This window comes from Carcharodon carcharias, chromosome 16 (assembly GCF_017639515.1).
Source record: "Carcharodon carcharias isolate sCarCar2 chromosome 16, sCarCar2.pri, whole genome shotgun sequence".
Taxonomy (NCBI): Eukaryota; Metazoa; Chordata; class Chondrichthyes; order Lamniformes; family Lamnidae; genus Carcharodon; species Carcharodon carcharias.
This window is the reverse complement of record NC_054482.1, coordinates 3,062,055-3,075,432: the sequence shown is the minus strand read 5'-3', so window position 1 is coordinate 3,075,432 and position 13,378 is coordinate 3,062,055.

Genomic DNA, 13,378 nt, shown 5'->3' with positions numbered 1-13,378 from the left:
ACTGCACCACACTCCTGACTAACTGCACCACACTCCTGTCTGCACCACACTCCTGACTCACTGCACCACACTCCTGGCTGCACCACACTCCTGACTCAATGCACCACACTCCTGGCTGCACCACACTCCTGACTCAATGCACCACACTCCTGGCTGCAACACACTCCTGACTCAATGCACCACACTCCTGGCTGCACCACACTCCTGACTCACTGCTCCACACTCCTTACTCACTGCACCACACTCCTGGCTGCACCACACTCCTGGCTGCACCACACTCCTGACTCACTGCACCACACTCCTGGTTGCACCACACTCCTGACTCACTGCACCACACTCCTGGCTGCACCACACTCCTGGCTGCACCACACTCCGTACTCACTGCACCACACTCCTGACTGCACCACACTCCTGACTCACTGCACCACACTCCTGGCTGCACCACACTCCTGACTCACTGCACCACACTCCTGGCTGCACCACACTCCTGACTCAATGCACCACACACCTGGCTGCACCACACTCCTCACTCAATGCACCACACTCCTGACTGCACCACACTCCTGACTCAATGCACCAGACTCCTGGCTGCACCACACTCCTGACTCACTGCACCACACTCCTGACTCACTGCACCACACTCCTGACTCACTGCACCACACTCTTGACTCACTGCACCACACTCCTGACTCACTGCACCACACTCCTGACTCACTGCACCGCGCTCCTGACTCACTGCACCACACTCCTGACTCACTGCACCACACTCCTGACTCACTGCACCACACTCCTGACTCACTGCACCACACTCCTGACTCACTGCACCACACTCCTGACTCACTGCACCACACTCCTGGCTGCACCACACTCCTGACTCACTGCACCACACTCCTGACTGCACCACACTCCTGACTAACTGCACCACACTCCTGACTCACTGCACCACACTCCTGACTCACTGCTCCACTCTCCTGACTCACTGCACCACACTCCTGGCTGCACCAAACTCCTGACTCACTGCACCACACTCCTGACTCACTGCTCCACACTCCTGACTCACTGCTCCACACTCCTGACTCAGTGCACCACACTCCTGGCTGCACCAACCTCCTGACTCACTGCACCACAATCCTGGCTGCACCACACTCCTGACTCACTGCATCACAATCCTGATTCACTGCACCACACTCCTGGCTGAACCACACTCCTGACTCACTGCACCACACTCCTGACTCAATGCACCACACTACTGACTCACTGCACCACACTCCTGACTCAATGCACCACACTACTGACTCAATGCACCACACTACTGACTCACTGCACCACACTCCTGACTCACTGCACCACACTCCTGACTCACTGCACCAAACTCCTGACTCACTGCACCACACTCCTGACTCACTGCGCCACACTCCTGGCTGCACCACACTCCTGACTCACTGCACCACACTCCTGACTGCACCACACTCCTCACTAACTGCACCACACTCCTGACTCACTGCACCACACTCCTGACTCACTGCTCCACACTCCTGACTCTCTGCACCACACTCCTGGCTGCACCAAACTCCTGACTCACTGCACCACACTCCTGACTCACTGCTCCACACTCCTGACTCAGTGCACCACACTCCTGGCTGCACCAACCTCCTGACTCACTGCACCACACTCCTGACTCACTGCACCACACTCCTGGCTGAACCACACTCCTGACTCACTGCACCACACTCCTGACTCAATGCACCACACTCCTGACTCACTGCACCACACTCCTGACTCACTGCACCACACTCCTGACTCACTGCACCACACTCCTGACTCACTGCACCAAACTCCTGACTCACTGCACCACACTCCTGACTCACTGCACCACACTCCTGGCTGCACCACACTCCTGACTCACTGCACCACACTCCTGACTGCACCACACTCCTGACTAACTGCACCACACTCCTGGCTGCACCACACTCCTGACTCACTGCACCACTCTCCTGGCTGCACCACACTCCTGACTCAATGCACCACACTCCTGACTCACTGCACCACACTCCTGACTCACTGCACCAAACTCCTGACTCACTGCACCACACTCCTGACTCAATGCACCACACTCCTGGCTGCACCACACTCCTGACTCACTGCACCACACTCCTGACTGCACCACACTCCTGACTAACTGCACCACACTCCTGTCTGCACCACACTCCTGACTCACTGCACCACACTCCTGGCTGCACCACACTCCTGACTCAATGCACCACACTCCTGGCTGCACCACACTCCTGACTCAATGCACCACACTCCTGGCTGCAACACACTCCTGACTCAATGCACCACACTCCTGGCTGCACCACACTCCTGACTCACTGCTCCACACTCCTTACTCACTGCACCACACTCCTGACTGCACCACACTCCTGGCTGCACCACACTCCTGACTCACTGCACCACACTCCTGGTTGCACCACACTCCTGACTCACTGCACCACACTCCTGGCTGCACCACACTCCTGGCTGCACCACACTCCGTACTCACTGCACCACACTCCTGACTGCACCACACTCCTGACTCACTGCACCACACTCCTGGCTGCACCACACTCCTGACTCACTGCACCACACTCCTGGCTGCACCACACTCCTGACTCAATGCACCACACACCTGGCTGCACCACACTCCTCACTCAATGCACCACACTCCTGACTGCACCACACTCCTGACTCAATGCACCAGACTCCTGGCTGCACCACACTCCTGACTCACTGCACCACACTCCTGACTCACTGCACCACACTCCTGACTCACTGCACCACACTCTTGACTCACTGCACCACACTCCTGACTCACTGCACCACACTCCTGACTCACTGCACCACACTCCTGACTCACTGCACCACACTCCTGACTCACTGCACCACACTCCCGACTCACTGCACCACACTCCTGACTCACTGCACCACATTCCTGGCTGCACCACACTCCTGACTCACTGCACCACTCTCCTGACTCACTGCACCACACTCCTGGCTGCACCCCACTCCTGACTCACTGCACCGCGCTCCTGACTCACTGCACCACACTCCTGACTCACTGCACCACACTCCTGACTCACTGCACCACACTCCTGACTCACTGCACCACACTCCTGACTCACTGCACCACACTCCTGGCTGCACCACACTCCTGACTCACTGCACCACACTCCTGACTGCACCACACTCCTGACTAACTGCACCACACTCCTGACTCACTGCACCACACTCCTGACTCACTGCTCCACTCTCCTGACTCACTGCACCACACTCCTGGCTGCATCAAACTCCTGACTCACTGCACCACACTCCTGACTCACTGCTCCACACTCCTGACTCACTGCTCCACACTCCTGACTCAGTGCACCACACTCCTGGCTGCACCAACCTCCTGACTCACTGCACCACAATCCTGGCTGCACCACACTCCTGACTCACTGCATCACAATCCTGACTCACTGCACCACACTCCTGGCTGAACCACACTCCTGACTCACTGCACCACACTCCTGACTCAATGCACCACACTACTGACTCACTGCACCACACTCCTGACTCAATGCACCACACTACTGACTCAATGCACCACACTACTGACTCACTGCACCACACTCCTGACTCACTGCACCACACTCCTGACTCAATGCACCACACTACTGACTCAATGCACCACAGTCCTGTCTGCACCAAACCCCTGACTCAATGCACCACATTCCTCACTCACTGCACCACACTCCTGGCTGCACCACACTCCTGGCTGCACCACACACCTGACTCACTGCACCACAGTCCTGTCTGCACCAAACCCCTGACTCAATGCACCACATTCCTCACTCACTGCACCACACTCCTGGCTGCACCACACTCCTGGCTGCACCACACACCTGACTCACTGCACCACACTCCTGACTCAATGCACCACACTCCTGACTCACTGCACCACACTCCTGGCTGCACCACACTCCTGACTCAATGCACCACACTCCTGGCTGCACCACACTCCGTACTCACTGCACTACACTCCTGACTGCACCACACTCATAACTCACTGCACCACACTCCTGGCTGCACCACACTCCTGACTCACTGCACCACACTCCTGGCTGCACCACACTCCTGACTCAATGCACCACACTCCTGGCTGCACCACACTCCTGACTCAATGCACCACACTCCTGGCTGCACCACACTCCTGATTCAATGCACCACACTACTGGCTGCACCACACTCCTGACTCACTGCACCACATTCCTGACTCACTGCACCACACTCCTGACTCACTGCACCACACTCATGACTCACTGCACCACACTCCTGGCTGCACCACACCCCTGGCTGCACCACACTCCTGACTCACTGCACCACACTCCTGGCTGCACCACACTCCTGACTCACTGCACCACTCTCCTGACTCACTGCACCACACTCCTGACTCACTGCACCACACTCCTGACTCACTGCACCACACTCCAGACTCACTGCACCACACTCCTGACTCACTGCACCACACTCCTGACTCACTGCACCAAACTCCTGACTCACTGCACCACACTCCTGACTCACTGCGCCACACTCCTGGCTGCACCACACTCCTGACTCACTGCACCACACTCCTGACTGCACCACACTCCTCACTAACTGCACCACACTCCTGACTCACTGCACCACACTCCTGACTCACTGCACCACACTCCTGACTCACTGCTCCACACTCCTGACTCTCTGCACCACACTCCTGGCTGCACCAAACTCCTGACTCACTGCACCACACTCCTGACTCACTGCTCCACACTCCTGACTCAGTGCACCACACTCCTGGCTGCACCAACCTCCTGACTCACTGCACCACACTCCTGACTCACTGCACCACACTCCTGGCTGAACCACACTCCTGACTCACTGCACCACACTCCTGACTCAATGCACCACACTACTGACTCACTGCACCACACTCCTGACTCACTGCACCACACTCCTGACTCACTGCACCAAACTCCTGACTCACTGCACCACACTCCTGACTCACTGCACCACACTCCTGGCTGCACCACACTCCTGACTCACTGCACCACACTCCTGACTGCACCACACTCCTGACTAACTGCACCACACTCCTGACTCACTGCACCACACTCCTGACTCACTGCTCCACACTCCTGACTCTCTGCACCACACTCCTGACTCACTGCACCACAATCCTGACTCACTGCACCACAATCCTGACTCACTACACTACACTCCTGGCTGAACCACACTCCTGACTCACTGCACCACACTCCTGACTCAATGCACCACACTACTGACTCACTGCACCACACTCCTGACTCAATGCACCACACTACTGACTCAATGCACCACACTACTGACTCACTGCACCACACTCCTGACACACTGCACCACACTCCTGACTCAATGCACCATACTACTGATTCACTGCACCACAGTCCTGTCTGCACCAAACCCCTGACTCAATGCACCACACTCCTCACTCACTGCACCACACTCCTGGCTGCACCACACTCCTGGCTGAACCACAATCCTGACTCACTGCAAGACACTCCTGACTCACTGCACCACACTCCTGACTGCACCACACTCCTGGCTGCACCACACTCCTGACTAACTGCACAACACTCCTGGCTGCACCACACTCCTGACTCACTACACCACACTCCTGGCTGCACCACACTCCTGACTCAATGCACCACACTCCTGGCTGCACCACACTCCGTACTCACTGCACCACACTCCTGACTGCACCAAACTCCTAACTCACTGCACCACACTCCTGGCTGCACCACACTCCTGACTCACTGCACCACACTCCTGGCTGCACCACACTCCTGACTCAATGCACCACACTCCTGGCTGCACCACACTCCTGACTCAATGCACCACACTCCTGGCTGCACCACACTCCTGACTCAATGCACCACACTCCTGGCTGCACCACACTCCTGACTCACTGCTCCACACTCCTTACTCACTGCACCACACTCCTGACTGCACCACACTCCTGGCTGCACCACACTCCTGACTCACTGCACCACACTCCTGGTTGCACCACACTCCTGACTCACTGCACCACACTCCTGGCTGCACCACACTCCTGGCTGCACCACACTCCGTACTCACTGCACCACACTCCTGACTGCACCACACTCCTGACTCACTGCACCACACTCCTGACTCACTGCACCACACTCCTGGCTGCACCACACTCCTGACTCAATGCACCACACACCTGGCTGCACCACACTCCTGACTCAATGCACCACACTCCTGACTGCACCACACTCCTGACTCAATGCACCACACTCCTGGCTGCACCACACTCCTGACTCACTGCACCACACTCCTGACTTACTGCACCACACTCCTGACTCACTGCACCACACTCTTGACTCACTGCACCACACTCCTGACTCACTGCACCACACTCCTGACTCACTGCACCACACTCCTGACTCACTGCACCACACTCCTGACTCACTGCTCCACACTCCTGACTCAGTGCACCACACTCCTGGCTGCACCAACCTCCTGACTCACTGCACCACAATCCTGGCTGCACCACACTCCTGACTCACTGCATCACAATCCTGACTCACTGCACCACACTCCTGGCTGAACCACACTCCTGACTCACTGCACCACACTCCTGACTCAATGCACCACACTACTGACTCACTGCACCACACTCCTGACTCAATGCACCACACTACTGACTCAATGCACCACACTCCTGACTCACTGCACCACACTCCTGACTCACTGCACCACACTCCTGACTCAATGCACCACACTACTGACTCAATGCACCACAGTCCTGTCTGCACCAAACCCCTGACTCAATGCACCACATTCCTCACTCACTGCACCACACTCCTGGCTGCACCATACTCCTGGCTGCACCACACACCTGACTCACTGCACCACACTCCTGACTCAATGCACCACACTCCTGACTCACTGCACCACACTCCTGGCTGCACCACACTCCTGACTCAATGCACCACACTCCTGGCTGCACCACACTCCGTACTCACTGCACTACACTCCTGTCTGCACCACACTCATAACTCACTGCACCACACTCCTGGCTGCACCACACTCCTGACTCACTGCACCACACTCCTGGCTGCACCACACTCCTGACTCAATGCACCACACTCCTGGCTGCACCACACTCCTGACTCAATGCACCACACTCCTGGCTGCACCACACTCCTGATTCAATGCACCACACTACTGGCTGCACCACACTCCTGACTCACTGCACCACATTCCTGACTCACTGCACCACACTCCTGACTCACTGCACCACACTCATGACTCACTGCACCACACTCCTGGCTGCACCACACCCCTGGCTGCACCACACTCCTGACTCACTGCACCACACTCCTGGCTGCACCACACTCCTGACTCACTGCACCACTCTCCTGACTCACTGCACCACACTCCTGACTCACTGCACCACACTCCTGACTCACTGCACCACACTCCAGACTCACTGCACCACACTCCTGACTCACTGCACCACACTCCTGACTCACTGCACCAAACTCCTGACTCACTGCACCACACTCCTGACTCACTGCGCCACACTCCTGGCTGCACCACACTCCTGACTCACTGCACCACACTCCTGACTGCACCACACTCCTCACTAACTGCACCACACTCCTGACTCACTGCACCACACTCCTGACTCACTGCTCCACACTCCTGACTCTCTGCACCACACTCCTGGCTGCACCAAACTCCTGACTCACTGCACCACACTCCTGACTCACTGCTCCACACTCCTGACTCAGTGCACCACACTCCTGGCTGCACCAACCTCCTGACTCACTGCACCACACTCCTGACTCACTGCACCACACTCCTGGCTGAACCACACTCCTGACTCACTGCACCACACTCCTGACTCAATGCACCACACTCCTGACTCACTGCACCACACTCCTGACTCACTGCACCACACTCCTGACTCACTGCACCAAACTCCTGACTCACTGCACCACACTCCTGACTCACTGCACCACACTCCTGGCTGCACCACACTCCTGACTCACTGCACCACACTCCTGACTGCACCACACTCCTGACTAACTGCACCACACTCCTGGCTGCACCACACTCCTGACTCACTGCACCACACTCCTGGCTGCACCACACTCCTGAATCAATGCACCACACTCCTGACTCACTGCACCACACTCCTGACTCACTGCACCAAACTCCTGACTCACTGCACCACACTCCTGACTCAATGCACCACACTCCTGGCTGCACCACACTCCTGACTCACTGCACCACACTCCTGACTGCACCACACTCCTGACTAACTGCACCACACTCCTGTCTGCACCACACTCCTGACTCACTGCACCACACTCCTGGCTGCACCACACTCCTGACTCAATGCACCACACTCCTGGCTGCACCACACTCCTGACTCAATGCACCACACTCCTGGCTGCAACACACTCCTGACTCAATGCACCACACTCCTGGCTGCACCACACTCCTGACTCACTGCTCCACACTCCTTACTCACTGCACCACACTCCTGACTGCACCACACTCCTGACTCACTGCACCACACTCCTGGCTGCACCACACTCCTGACTCACTGCACCACACTCCTGGCTGCACCACACTCCTGACTCAATGCACCACACACCTGGCTGCACCACACTCCTCACTCAATGCACCACACTCCTGACTGCACCACACTCCTGACTCAATGCACCCGACTCCTGGCTGCACCACACTCCTGACTCACTGCACCACACTCCTGACTCACTGCACCACACTCCTGACTCACTGCACCACACTCTTGACTCACTGCACCACACTCCTGACTCACTGCACCACACTCCTGACTCACTGCACCGCGCTCCTGACTCACTGCACCACACTCCTGACTCACTGCACCACACTCCTGACTCACTGCACCACACTCCTGACTCACTGCACCACACTCCTGACTCACTGCACCACACTCCTGGCTGCACCACACTCCTGACTCACTGCACCACACTCCTGACTGCACCACACTCCTGACTAACTGCACCACACTCCTGACTCACTGCACCACACTCCTGACTCACTGCTCCACTCTCCTGACTCACTGCACCACACTCCTGTCTGCACCAAACTCCTGACTCACTGCACCACACTCCTGACTCACTGCTCCACACTCCTGACTCACTGCTCCACACTCCTGACTCAGTGCACCACACTCCTGGCTGCACCAACCTCCTGACTCACTGCACCACAATCCTGGCTGCACCACACTCCTGACTCACTGCATCACACTCCTGATTCACTGCACCACACTCCTGGCTGAACCACACTCCTGACTCACTGCACCACACTCCTGACTCAATGCACCACACTACTGACTCACTGCACCACACTCCTGACTCAATGCACCACACTACTGACTCAATGCACCACACTACTGACTCACTGCACCACACTCCTGACTCACTGCACCACACTCCTGACTCACTGCACCAAACTCCTGACTCACTGCACCACACTCCTGACTCACTGCGCCACACTCCTGGCTGCACCACACTCCTGACTCACTGCACCACACTCCTGACTGCACCACACTCCTCACTAACTGCAGCACACTCCTGACTCACTGCACCACACTCCTGACTCACTGCTCCACACTCCTGACTCTCTGCACCACACTCCTGGCTGCACCAAACTCCTGACTCACTGCACCACACTCCTGACTCACTGCTCCACACTCCTGACTCAGTGCACCACACTCCTGGCTGCACCAACCTCCTGACTCACTGCACCACACTCCTGACTCACTGCACCACACTCCTGGCTGAACCACACTCCTGACTCACTGCACCACACTCCTGACTCAATGCACCACACTCCTGACTCACTGCACCACACTCCTGACTCACTGCACCACACTCCTGACTCACTGCACCAAACTCCTGACTCACTGCACCACACTCCTGACTCACTGCACCACACTCCTGGCTGCACCACACTCCTGACTCACTGCACCACACTCCTGACTGCACCACACTCCTGACTAACTGCACCACACTCCTGGCTGCACCACACTCCTGACTCACTGCACCACTCTCCTGGCTGCACCACACTCCTGACTCAATGCACCACACTCCTGACTCACTGCACCAGACTCCTGACTCACTGCACCAAACTCCTGACTCACTGCACCACACTCCTGACTCAATGCACCACACTCCTGGCTGCACCACACTCCTGACTCACTGCACCACACTCCTGACTGCACCACACTCCTGACTAACTGCACCACACTCCTGTCTGCACCACACTCCTGACTCACTGCACCACACTCCTGGCTGCACCACACTCCTGACTCAATGCACCACACTCCTGGCTGCACCACACTCCTGACTCAATGCACCACACTCCTGGCTGCAACACACTCCTGACTCAATGCACCACACTCCTGGCTGCACCACACTCCTGACTCACTGCTCCACACTCCTTACTCACTGCACCACACTCCTGACTGCACCACACTCCTGGCTGCACCACACTCCTGACTCACTGCACCACACTCCTGGTTGCACCACACTCCTGACTCACTGCACCACACTCCTGGCTGCACCACACTCCTGGCTGCACCACACTCCGTACTCACTGCACCACACTCCTGACTGCACCACACTCCTGACTCACTGCACCACACTCCTGGCTGCACCACACTCCTGACTCACTGCACCACACTCCTGGCTGCACCACACTCCTGACTCAATGCACCACACACCTGGCTGCACCACACTCCTCACTCAATGCACCACACTCCTGACTGCACCACACTCCTGACTCAATGCACCAGACTCCTGGCTGCACCACACTCCTGACTCACTGCACCACACTCCTGACTCACTGCACCACACTCCTGACTCACTGCACCACACTCCTGACTCACTGCACCACACTCCTGACTCACTGCACCACACTCCTGACTCACTGCACCACACTCCTGACTCACTGCACCACACTCCTGACTCACTGCACCACACTCCCGACTCACTGCACCACACTCCTGACTCACTGCACCACATTCCTGGCTGCACCACACTCCTGACTCACTGCACCACTCTCCTGACTCACTGCACCACACTCCTGGCTGCACCCCACTCCTGACTCACTGCACCGCGCTCCTGACTCACTGCACCACACTCCTGACTCACTGCACCACACTCCTGACTCACTGCACCACACTCCTGACTCACTGCACCACACTCCTGACTCACTGCACCACACTCCTGGCTGCACCACACTCCTGACTCACTGCACCACACTCCTGACTGCACCACACTCCTGACTAACTGCACCACACTCCTGACTCACTGCACCACACTCCTGACTCACTGCTCCACTCTCCTGACTCACTGCACCACACTCCTGGCTGCATCAAACTCCTGACTCACTGCACCACACTCCTGACTCACTGCTCCACACTCCTGACTCACTGCTCCACACTCCTGACTCAGTGCACCACACTCCTGGCTGCACCAACCTCCTGACTCACTGCACCACAATCCTGGCTGCACCACACTCCTGACTCACTGCATCACAATCCTGACTCACTGCACCACACTCCTGGCTGAACCACACTCCTGACTCACTGCACCACACTCCTGACTCAATGCACCACACTACTGACTCACTGCACCACACTCCTGACTCAATGCACCACACTACTGACTCAATGCACCACACTACTGACTCACTGCACCACACTCCTGACTCACTGCACCACACTCCTGACTCAATGCACCACACTACTGACTCAATGCACCACAGTCCTGTCTGCACCAAACCCCTGACTCAATGCACCACATTCCTCACTCACTGCACCACACTCCTGGCTGCACCACACTCCTGGCTGCACCACACACCTGACTCACTGCACCACAGTCCTGTCTGCACCAAACCCCTGACTCAATGCACCACATTCCTCACTCACTGCACCACACTCCTGGCTGCACCACACTCCTGGCTGCACCACACACCTGACTCACTGCACCACACTCCTGACTCAATGCACCACACTCCTGACTCACTGCACCACACTCCTGGCTGCACCACACTCCTGACTCAATGCACCACACTCCTGGCTGCACCACACTCCGTACTCACTGCACTACACTCCTGACTGCACCACACTCATAACTCACTGCACCACACTCCTGGCTGCACCACACTCCTGACTCACTGCACCACACTCCTGGCTGCACCACACTCCTGACTCAATGCACCACACTCCTGGCTGCACCACACTCCTGACTCAATGCACCACACTCCTGGCTGCACCACACTCCTGATTCAATGCACCACACTACTGGCTGCACCACACTCCTGACTCACTGCACCACATTCCTGACTCACTGCACCACACTCCTGACTCACTGCACCACACTCATGACTCACTGCACCACACTCCTGGCTGCACCACACCCCTGGCTGCACCACACTCCTGACTCACTGCACCACACTCCTGGCTGCACCACACTCCTGACTCACTGCACCACTCTCCTGACTCACTGCACCACACTCCTGACTCACTGCACCACACTCCTGACTCACTGCACCACACTCCAGACTCACTGCACCACACTCCTGACTCACTGCACCACACTCCTGACTCACTGCACCAAACTCCTGACTCACTGCACCACACTCCTGACTCACTGCGCCACACTCCTGGCTGCACCACACTCCTGACTCACTGCACCACACTCCTGACTGCACCACACTCCTCACTAACTGCACCACACTCCTGACTCACTGCACCACACTCCTGACTCACTGCTCCACACTCCTGACTCTCTGCACCACACTCCTGGCTGCACCAAACTCCTGACTCACTGCACCACACTCCTGACTCACTGCTCCACACTCCTGACTCAGTGCACCACACTCCTGGCTGCACCAACCTCCTGACTCACTGCACCACACTCCTGACTCACTGCACCACACTCCTGGCTGAACCACACTCCTGACTCACTGCACCACACTCCTGACTCAATGCACCACACTACTGACTCACTGCACCACACTCCTGACTCACTGCACCACACTCCTGACTCACTGCACCAAACTCCTGACTCACTGCACCACACTCCTGACTCACTGCACCACACTCCTGGCTGCACCACACTCCTGACTCACTGCACCACACTCCTGACTGCACCACACTCCTGACTAACTGCACCACACTCCTGACTCACTGCACCACACTCCTGACTCACTGCTCCACACTCCTGACTCACTGCTCCACACTCCTGACTCT